The sequence below is a fragment of the Cheilinus undulatus genome, linkage group 1, assembly GCF_018320785.1.
Source record: "Cheilinus undulatus linkage group 1, ASM1832078v1, whole genome shotgun sequence".
NCBI classification, from domain to species: Eukaryota; Metazoa; Chordata; class Actinopteri; order Labriformes; family Labridae; genus Cheilinus; species Cheilinus undulatus.
Genome location: NC_054865.1, coordinates 59,219,521 through 59,230,839, shown reverse-complemented (window position 1 = coordinate 59,230,839; position 11,319 = coordinate 59,219,521).

Below are 11,319 nucleotides of genomic sequence, written 5' to 3'. Positions count from 1 at the left end.
GAGGAGACAGAGCAGGAGGATACAGGGCAGGAGGAGGAGGAGACATAGGAGGAGGAGACAGAGGAGGAGGAAACAGAGCAGGAGGAGACAGGGCAGGAGGAGGAGGAGACAGAGGAGGAGGAGACAGAGGAGGAGGCGGAGGAGACAGAGCAGGAGGAGGAGGAGACAGAGGAGGAGGAGACAGAATTTGAGGAGACAGAGGAGAAGGAGACAGAGCAGGAGGAGACAGAGCAGGAGGAGATAGAGGAGGAGGAGGAGACAGAGCAGGAGGAGACAGGGCAGGAGGAGCAGGAGACAGAGGAGGAGGAGACAGAGGAGGAGGAGAAGGAGACAGAGGAGGAGGAGACAGAGGAGAAGGAGACAGAGCAGGGGGAGACAGAGCAGGAGGAGATAGAGGAGGATGAGGAGACAGAGCAGGAGGAGACAGAGCAGGAGGAGGAGCAGGCAGAGGAGGAGGCGACAGAGGAGGAGACACAGTGGGAGGAGACATAGGAGGAGGAGAAAGAGCAGGAGGAGCAGGAGGAGACAGAGGAGTAGGAGGAGGAGACAGAGCAGGAGGAGACAGAGGAGGAGGAGGAGACAGAGCAGGAGGAGACAGAGGAGGAGGAGACAAAGGAGGAGGAGACAGAGCAGGAGGAAACAGAGGAGGAGGAGCGGGAGACAGAGGAGGAGACACAGTGGGAGGAGACATAGGAGGAGGAGAAAGAGCAGGAGGAGCAGGAGGAGACAGAGGAATAGGAGGAGGAGACAGAGCAGGAGGAGACAATGGAGGAGGAGGAGACAGAGCAGGAGGAGACAGGGCAGGAGGAGGAGGAGACATAGGAGGAGGAGACAGAGGAGGAGGAAACAGAGCAGGAGGAGACAGGGCAGGAGGAGGAGGAGACAGAGGAGGAGGAGACAGAGGAGGAGGCGGAGGAGACAGAGCAGGAGGAGGAGGAGACAGAGGAGGAGGAGACAGAATTTGAGGAGACAGAGGAGAAGGAGACAGAGCAGGAGGAGACAGAGCAGGAAGAGATAGAGGAGGAGGAGGAGACAGAGCAGGAGGAGACAGAGCAGGAGGAGGAGCAGGCAGAGGAGGAGGCAACAGAGGAGGAGGAGACAGAGGAGGAGACACAGTGGGAGGAGAAAGAGCAGGAGGAGCAGGAGGAGACAGAGGAGAAGAAGGAGGAGGAGACAAAGCAGGAGGAGACAGAGGAGGAGGAGACAGAGCAGGAGGAGACAGAGGAGGAGGAGACAGAGCAGGAGGAGGAGGAGGAGCAGGAGGAGTAGGAGGAGACAGAGCAGGAGGAGCAGGAGGAGCAGGAGGAGGAAGAGACAGAGCAGGAGGAGCTGGAATGGACAGGGCAGAAGCAGGAGGAGGAGGAGGAGGTGGAGGAGGAGGAGGAGGAGGAGTGAAGCAGGCGGGGATTTAGCTCTGCAGAGTTTTATAATGTAGGCCATGGCTCCCTTCTCAGTCTCCCTTAGGGAGAAGAATCTGAGGTCCGGAGGTCTGATCTCCACCCATGACACGCTAACATGTGATCGTGGTTTCTCCTGTCATCAGGAGTGAATGTGAGTGATTACTGTTGAGTTTTTTTAATTGCTATATAAATAAAGTTATTATTACTGTGTTCAGTATCCGATTAGACACTCCTCCACATCACAACACTCTACTGTAACATCCTCAGCTTTAACACCATGGTTCAGCCCTGTGGGCCGGTCTGACCTCCATCTGACTGTAGAGGAGACGGAGGGCTGTGATTGGCTGAGTAACAGACGCCGTCATAACACAGTAAAGAAAGCATGAATGAAGAGACAGCGGGAGGATGAAAGAGCTGGAGGAGGAGGAGAACTCTTTTCTTCTTCTGAGGAAAGAATCAGCAGCTGAAGGTAAAGAGGGCCTTTGCATGTCAGCGGGCTGCGTTCAAAAGACACACCTGTTGTTTGACCCGTCGCCGTTTATCCGTCCGTCCCTGTCCGTCTGTCTCACCACACGCAGACGCAACAAGGAGCACTTCAAACAAACCGCCACACCCACAAAAACACACAGCAGAGGAATAATAGCTGCAGAAAGAGTCAGAGCTGGAGTTATGGTGGAGATCCTCACAGTGTTCCCTCGACCTCTGACCCCTGTGAAGCTATGCTCATCCTTATATTTGTGCTGTAGCAGCAGAGGTCAGTGAGGATGCACGGCCTGCGGGAGCTGGGGATCAAACCCCCGACCGTTTAAGCAGCAGGACTGCTCTGGTTCTCTCAGGTCTGATCTCATGAATGAGCGTGCTCTAGATGCTGACTTGCAGACGAGCCGTGTTTTGACGGTCCTGCTGACATCTTTTGTTGTGGGAGTCTCTGAATGGTTGGTTGGCGGTGTTAGAGACATCAGAAACAGGCGGTAAAGGCGACCACATCACAGACAGCAGACACACAAAGAGCAGCTAACAGAGGGATCAGCAGACAACACGCTATGAGATCAAATAGAGATCTATAGACTCATCTTTAATCCCTGAGAGGTCACTGAAGTTTTGTTCTCTCCTCACTCTGAAGCTCCATGGACCAGTGAGAGGCTGGATGTGTGAGGAGCACTGATTTATAGCTCTCACTCTGGAGAAGGAGCTGATCCTGGTTGGTTCTCACTTCATCAGCGGGGTCAGGGGTTAGCTGGCTGCAGGTTAGGGTGTTAGCACGGTCGCCATTAGAAGAACTGCATCTGCAGCTACTCACCTGTTAGGAAAGCAGCCGCCGTACGCCGCTAACGTGTCATGGGAGAGCGTTAGCTCAGGGAGACAGACAGAGAAGGTTCTGGTGTTATTTACAGCCCATAGTAGCTGAGTTAGCTAAAAGCTAACATCCCACAGTACGGTAGACATTACTGACACCCAGCTGAGCTGGATCCTAGCTAAACTTCAGGTGTTCACCTGTGCTGGAGGAGCGGCCCAAGGCTGGTCTGCATCTGAAGAGGAGATCTGAGCTACATTCTTGTCCGTCTGCTGTAAGAATGAGTAAATGGACTAATGAGGACTCTGCTGTGTCAGAAGAGCCGCTAGTTTTGAGGCTTTAATAAAACTTCACACGAAACTCCTTCAGTGGAAATTTTAGTGTCTCGGTGCAATCGTACGAGTCCGTTAAACCTGAGGGAGGGGACTGGGTAAGAGCTAGGGACATGAAAATCAGTACAGGTGTGGATCAGGATCAGACCAGAGGACAAGTCTCTGGGTCCATCCTCTGAAATGTACAGGAAGTACACTACAAACAGCAGAAGGTCATATTTTGGTGTTTTTGGGCGGTTCACAGGTTTCATATTTTAATGAACTAGTCAGAGGGAGTTCATCTGATCATCCAGAATGTTTTTGCTCATACTCGACAACCTGGAGATGTGAATTAGTGCTGACTGTGAGTTTTCACCGCAGGGCGGGGCCACGACCACAGCACGAACTTTAAACACTTGTTTGTAAAATCTGTCTGCAATGAAAATTCACCAATAATGCCTTTAAACATTTTAATGATAATATCATTCATCACCAGACAGGAAGATCACACACTGATCCTGAATGCATCACTATCACTACTTTGTCACAGCGCCCCCTTCTGGCAAAGTCAACATTTCTGCTCCAGACATGCTGTATGTATTCAGCCCCCTCACACCATCCAGCCCAGGTTTATGGTTTTTTTCACAGGAAGTCTACGTCATTTCGCAGAAGGTCTATGCTGTTTCACAGGAAGTCTATGCTGTTTTGCAGGAAGTCTATGCCGTTTCGCAGGAAGTCTATGCTGATTCACAGGAAGTCTATGCCGTTTCGCAGGAAGTCTATGCTGATTCACAGGAAATCTATGCTGTTTCGCAGGAAGTCTATGCCATTTCACAGGAAGTCTACGCCATTTCCCAGGAAGTCTACGCCATTTCACAGGAAGTCTACGCCATTTCACAGGAAGTCAGTGGAAGTCTTCTATATATCTTCTGCTTTCTAACAAATCTTACATGATCAGGGTCTGCTCCTCAGATGTTAATGTGTATTTAAATGTGTACGACATGCTTTTGCTAATGCGCCCCCTGCTGTTAGAAAGCAGAAGCACCTCTCACCTGTGCCATGAAGTTTACCTTCCATGACAATAACAGTCTTTGGAGAATCAACATGCTTTCTCTGCTCTGCTGCTAACACCCACACTCCCATGGCCCTTCAGCAGCCATGGTTAGCCTTTTAATGTCTGTAGATGTGCATTCATGCTAATGAGCTCTAAATGTGTTTAAGCTAAAACGGGACAGATGTGAGCGTAAAGCTCGGTGTTCCACTGATGATAAAGTTTCTGTGGTATGGTGGGGCTGTTTTCTGAGCGGGAGAGGTGCTGATGGAGGAGATGAACATACATTGACTCAGTCAGAGAGCTTTCACTGAGAATGGTGTGGCTCTAAAATAAAGCAGAGTTTTCACTGAGAATGGTGTGGCTCTAAAATAAAGCAGAGAGCTTTCACTGAGAATGGTGTGGCTCTAAAATAAAGCAGAGCTTTCACTGAGAATGGTGTGGCTCTAAAATAAAGCAGAGCTTTCACTGAGAATGGTGTGGCTCTAAAATAAAGCAGAGCTTTCACTGAGAATGGTGTGGCTCTAAAATAAAGCAGAGAGCTTTCACTGAGAATGGTGTGGCTCTAAAATAAAGCAGAGAGCTCTCACTGAGAATGGTGTGGCTCTAAAATAAAGCAGAGCTTTCACTGAGAATGGTGTGGCTCTAAAATAAAGCAGAGCTTTCACTGAGAATGGTATGGCTCTAAAATAAAGCAGAGCTTTCACTGAGAATGGTGTGGCTCTAAAATAAAGCAGAGCTTTCACTGAGAATGGTGTGGCTCTAAAATAAAGCAGAGAGCTTTCACTGAGAATGGTGTGGCTCTAAAATAAAGCAGAGAGCTCTCACTGAGAATGGTGTGGCTCTAAAATAAAGCAGAGCTTTCACTGAGAATGGTGTGGCTCTAAAATAAAGCAGAGAGCTTTCACTGAGAATGGTGTGGCTCTAAAATAAAGCAGAGAGCTCTCACTGAGAATGGTGTGGCTCTAAAATAAAGCAGAGAGCTTTCACTGAGAATGGTGTGGCTCTAAAATAAAGCAGAGAGCTTTCACTGAGAATGGTGTGGCTCTAAAATAAAGCAGAGAGCTTTCACTGAGAATGGTGTGGCTCTAAAATAAAGCAGAGAGCTCTCACTGAGAATGGTGTGGCTCTAAAATAAAGCAGAGAGCTCTCACTGAGAATGGTGTGGCTCTAAAATAAAGCAGAGAGCTTTCACTGAGAATGGTGTGGCTCTAAAATAAAGCAGAGAGCTCTCACTGAGAATGGTGTGGCTGTGATATAAAACAGGTTTTTTGGTGTGAACTTTCTTATCACTGAGCTTTAGTAAAGTGATTTCCAGCAGCAGCCGGTCTGTTCCCGTCCAGCTGTGGCGTTTCTGTCCTTTGACCCTGCGGGAGTAGAGGAGGAGAGGAGAGAGGGGGACGTCGATCACCCGGGCACACGTGTTTGGCTGTGGGACCAGAGTCCGCCTGGTTTGGAGCTGTGGATAGCCCCAGGTCTTAAGTAGTCCCCCTCCCAATCACAGCCGCTGAGGCTGAGGATGCCTGCTTGGTCTAATCACCACAGGAAGTAGTCAGGAAGATCTGGAGCACATAAGGACTGATTGGCCTGACACAGACACGCTGTAGCAGCGGCGGCGGCGGTGGCGTGGCGGTGCCTTTGACCTGCTTCTCTGTATTTAGAGCCTTTGATTTCTGCCTCTCTTATTGTTCTGCTCCCAACCATGTCAACCATTCATGTCCCACCCTAAGCCTGCTTTACTCTCTCCTTCAGCAGCCTGGGATACCTGCACGGGGCGAGCGGGCTGGGGTGAGAGAGAGTATAGATGACATGCCGGGGCGGGGGCGGGGGTGTGTGATTGTGCAGCATTGACACATAAAGCAGTGTTTCTCAGTTTTCAGACGTGTCATTGAAGGTCCGCTTTGATATTTTAAGTAGGGATCACAACAAAAGGCCGACAAACAGCCGCAGCGCTGCTGGAGGACTAGCGCGGCGCTAATGGAGGTGCTGCATGGGCATGTGCCTCCTTAGGGACAGGTAGGGTTACCTGGGGAGGGATACTCACATACTCCTCTTCAGGACAAACCTCTGCACACTTTCAGCTCCGACATTCAGCATCTGCTGAGACTGTGAGGGTTAGAGAGGGTTCACACTTCAGCCCCTTTACACCAGAACACAGGAGGACCTGGATGCACCCAGGACCTCCAGCTCAGTCAGAAAACCATCTTCTAACACAGGAGTCCCTTGAACTGAACGTCTTCTTCGTTGTTTTGTCTGCCATATTAAACTGGCAAGTCTGTCACATTTATTTATTAACCTTTATTTAACCAACCTCATAAGAGGTACATAAGAGGATAAATATCAGCTATAATGATTAAATGGACGTCTTCTTTTCTGTATTTTGTAATAATATTTATCCATGATCTGTAGTTGCATGCTCTTGTCTCCACTACTTTATTCCTCCTCTGTGTGTCTCGCTGTTCTGTCCGTCCACGTTTAGCTGACCGATGAAGGAACATCTGATCGTGTTCTACCAGAGTCTGAGCAGAACGCTGACGTTCATCCGTGTTAGCATGGCTACGGTGTCTGCTATCACACCCAGAGCATTTCTAACAGCAGACGAAGAAGCTTCTACACCTGCGGCTCACCTTTCTTCTTCTTCATTGGTTGTTTATGAGCGGTTAGCTAAGAGGGAGGAGCTTTACTGCCCCCCAGATTACTGAATATACTGTAATGCTGCCGTCTCACTGATGTTTTCCTTCATTCAGACCAGTGACCTCACCAAACCCACAGAGGGACTCCAAGCACCAAACCAGGACACCCCTAGTTATCACAGCCTCTGGACCAGGTTCTCACTGACCCCCATGGCCCCCATTAGGGGTGGGAAATACTGATACCATACTTTAGAAGAAAGAATCAAACTTTCAGCAGGTAAATGAAAAAGATGTGTGCAGATATTTATTCAGAGAAAGTTCCACTCAAATATTTATGAAGGTAAACAATGAAATAAATAATTACAGCACAAAAAAGTCTAAATATGAACAACATAGAAACGCCCAAATCATCCTCCTGTTGAATAATTCAGCCACCTAGAGCTACAGCTCATATTTACGTTTTCAGGTTTGGGGTTCACACGCACTCAGGAAGGGGTGCTGAGGTCTGTTACTGTTGTATCATCGGCCCCCATAGTCACATGGTACGGCAGGATAGACATGATTGGTCTCCAAAGTCATGTGACCCCGACAGGAAAGGCAACGCCGTCTGGAGGAGAGAGAGAGGGAAACGGTTGGTGGCTAGAGAGGTCGGCACCAAAGACTGTAAATACGGATTCATCGATACTCCAACCGCTACCCCCCTGTGGCTGGGCCCCTGAAGCCCCTCCCCCTCCCCCCAGTCTGATGTGCGTGTATTTAACCGTGATTCTGTCTCTGTGTCGGTCAGGGCCAGACACATCTATCGAGGACAGACATTCTCATTGGACCCTCTCTGACCGCCTTATTGTCTGCGGCTGAAAGCGGTGGCGTCCTGACGACAGCGGCTCCTCCTCTCAGCCTCCTGTTGGTTCCCAGTCTGGAAACAGGAAGAGGCCGTGTTTATGGGGGAATAATTAGCATTCTAGTGTCACACCTCCTCACTGAGGTATGCAGAGCGGTCTGCTTCTCATTAGACGGCCCACCGTGCTGCTCCATCCATGAGGCCCGTTAACACCAGCGAGTCTACCAGCAGACGCCTGACATGATCTAGCATCTCCGTCAGACCGGTCTGCAGACCCCTGACCCCACCCAGCATCTCCATCAGACCGGTCCACAGGTTCTAAAGGAACATGGAGAGGGCGTCCTCTAACATCTGTCTGAATGTGGGACGGTCTGAGATCAGTAAATCTGGGACTCTGGGTTTTTCCCAGTTTAAAATGTGACTCTGAGTCAACCATCAGCGTCTCCACTCCTGGACAGTCTCAGAGACCCACTGACCTCCGGTCCACAGGCGGATCTTTGAAATGTTCTCGTCTGCACCGCGATGGCGTTCTCTCTAACCGGAGACACTGATAGGATGTCAGCCTGGCTGCACGCACGGAGACTGAGGCGGGAGGAGTCAGTGGGATCCTTTGACCCCTCCTGATCATGGATGTTGGACATGTTTGACCAGCTACAGCCAGAGAGCCAGCTGCATGCTGGGAACTCCTACAGCTCAGCATGGCAGCTAGAGGCTGTCTGCAGTCACATGACCCTGATGAAGGTTAGTCTGGTCCAGGATGGTCACTTCATTTATCAGCCAGGGGTTAAAGACGAGCAATGATTGGTCTCCAAAGTCATGTGACCCCGACGCGGAGCCGTGGAGGAAAGCCCGACCCACACAGAGGAGACCCTGACCATGGCTAATCATCAAAACTCTGACATCAGCAGGACAAGAAGACCCAAAAACCACATGAACACCAGAACCACAGTCAGAGGAAGATCACTGAAGAAAACCAGGAGATTTCAAAGACTGGGATCTGAGGGGTGCTGTCAGAGCTTAACGTCGTAGCTGCTCCCTTCATCACGGTTCAGCTGGCCTCACCATCAGAGTTCATGACAGAGAGATCAAGGTGGAAATAAGGGTCCAAATATGTGATGTGTAGGTAAAATCCTGAATTCAGAGCTGGCATAGGATTAGAGCATATCGTACGCTCTCTTTCAGGTTGGTAGATGTGGATCACTGTAGATCCGGGTTCCTCTGTAAGCAGGTTTGGTAAATGAGGGCTGAGGAGGAGGAGGCGTTCATGGGTAGATGTGTAAGCAGAGGTTAGAAGTTTCTCCCTCCGTCAGTCTGGTTTCTTCCTCGCTCAGACTTCACTGGTGTGTGACGTTCCCATGTTTGTACCCACTGAGGAGGAAAACACCCGCCTTTATGTGGACTGGGTCTAGACCCAGACTTCTGCCAGCTGTCTGGTGTATGTTCTCCTTAAACTCAGGGTTAGCTGATGTGTGGATGCAGCAGGGAACGTTCAGGAGGATTCCTCCTCTGTGAGCTGGAGGAGGTGACGGCTGGTGTAAGAGCGTGACAGAACCCGTTCGTTCCTCTTCGCACTAACGTTAGCGGACAGACGGCCAAAGTTTCCCTCTTCAGCTGGTTCTCTGTGTTTTTAAAGTCTCCTCTGTCAGACCCAGCTCTCTCTAAAGCTCCAGGACTGAGTCCTGATGAGAACAGGAGTCTGTGAAAGGGTTTTGTATGTTTTGTTGGAGCTGAGGTGTGTGTCTATCACAGCCATTGATGGCCTCTAGAGTTTCATTCTCCACAATCATTCTCCTGTTAGAAGGTGCAGCCGCTCTGCAGGCATCTGAAACCTGCAGCTAACAATCAAAGAGCTGCAGGAGTATAGGACAGAGCTATCAGGTTACAGAGAGAGAGCGAGTGAATGAGAGACAAAGAGTGACAGTACGAGAACCACAGAGAGGTGGGAGAAAGAGAAAGGGAGAAAAACAGCAGAGTTTGAGTGTTCCTGTAGAGGCTCCATGGTCTGTATCTGCTCTCCAACAGGAGCTCTCACAGTCAGAAGGTCATAGGTCGTCTAAATCATGTACCTAACTCTGCTTTCAGACTGATATCTGTGTGGAAACCCACAATATACAACACATCAGGAACGCTGACAGCTCCACATGTTGGTGGTTGTTCATGTATGACGTCACTAACAGGTCAGAGAGTTGGTCTGGAAATATTTCACATCTCTGGGCAACAACCCCTACATCGCTGATCATCAACTGGCGGCCCAGGGGCCACATCAGGCCCCCCGAAGCATCCTGTCCGGCCCCGAAAGATCGTTAAATTCAGAAAAGGAGGAAATGAAGATTTTCAGAGTATCCTTTGGCTTTAAATGTCTGCAGCTGTTAAATCTATCGCACAAAAATAACATTGAAATAGTTTTAGAAAGACTGAACATTTGATCTGTTTTTACAGAGATTTACTGTCATTATTAGTAAGTATTTTAAAAAGGGTTAAGGTTGGCAGAAGAGCTGCAAAAATGACCTGATAAAGTGGTGAAAAGAGGTTAAAATGTGGCAAAAAAATTGTAAAAGAGGACAAAAGGCACAAAAGGTACCAGAAATTGGTTACACATGGCAAAAACATGGTGCAAGAAAGAAATGAAAAGGGTTCAAAATGGAAAAATTGATAAGAGTGGCACAAAGGGGATAAAACGTGCAGGAAAAGTGGTTAACATTGGGTTAAAATCTTTCCAAAATTGGGTTAAAGAGGCAACAATGGGCAAAAGTATCAATGATGGCTGAAAAGTGGGAAGAATCGGTTTAAAAGTTGCAAAAATGTTTTAAAAAAGTAATGAAAAGGGGTTAAAGAGTGGCAAAATAGAAGAAAAGTGGCAAAACTTGGATAAAAGTGTCACAAAGGGGGTAAAACATGCAGGAAAAGGGTTCTGAATTGGGTTAAAATCTTTCAGAAATTGTTTCAAAGAGGCAAAAAGTATCAAAAATGGGTTCAAAGTGGGAAAAAGTGGTTAATATAGTTGCTAAATGGCAGCTGTGGAGGCCGTTCTCTGTGATTTCAGGGGTCCGGGGTCTGCTGTCAGGTCTGCTGCGTTAGGATAACAGCGATCCATCTCACTGCTAATGAAGAAAATAAAACATTTCTTTAGTTTAGTGTATTTAAAGTCCAGCCCCACAGTTTCTGTTGAGACTAAATCTGGCCCTGGTGCAGATGTGCTTGATGACCCCTGCCCTACGTGGTGTTTGTGAGGGGCGGAGCCTTCAAACATGTGGAAGGTGATTGGATGAACATTCAGTACAGGCCAGTCAGAGCAGCAGAGCAGAACAGATGATTCTGATTGGTGCAGAGACGATGATTATAAACGATGCACTGATTTTACAACATCAGCCACAGCAGCGGTTCTCAACCTTGGGGTCGGGACCCCTTTTGGCATCCTGGGACACTGGGAGAGGGTCTCCAGATGTCCTGACAAAACTATGAATATTTTCAAATCATATGGCTGCCACTTTACACAAATTCTGCCAAATATCATTAATATTAACCCTTTACATCCGTTTTTCCACCAGTTTTACCACATTTTTCCTTTAAAACCAGTTTTTGTCCATTTTAACCTTTCCACCACTTTTTTTCCTGCCGGTTTTCTGAACCAATTCGTGACCCTTCAGAATAATGATTGACCCATTTTTGCCACCATTAACCCCTTTTTTACCACTTTTTACACCCAGTATTTCCCATTTTAACCACATCCCACTGTCTGTTACCCATTTTTGCTAGTTTAACTACTATCTGCCTATTTTTCTTTCTCAG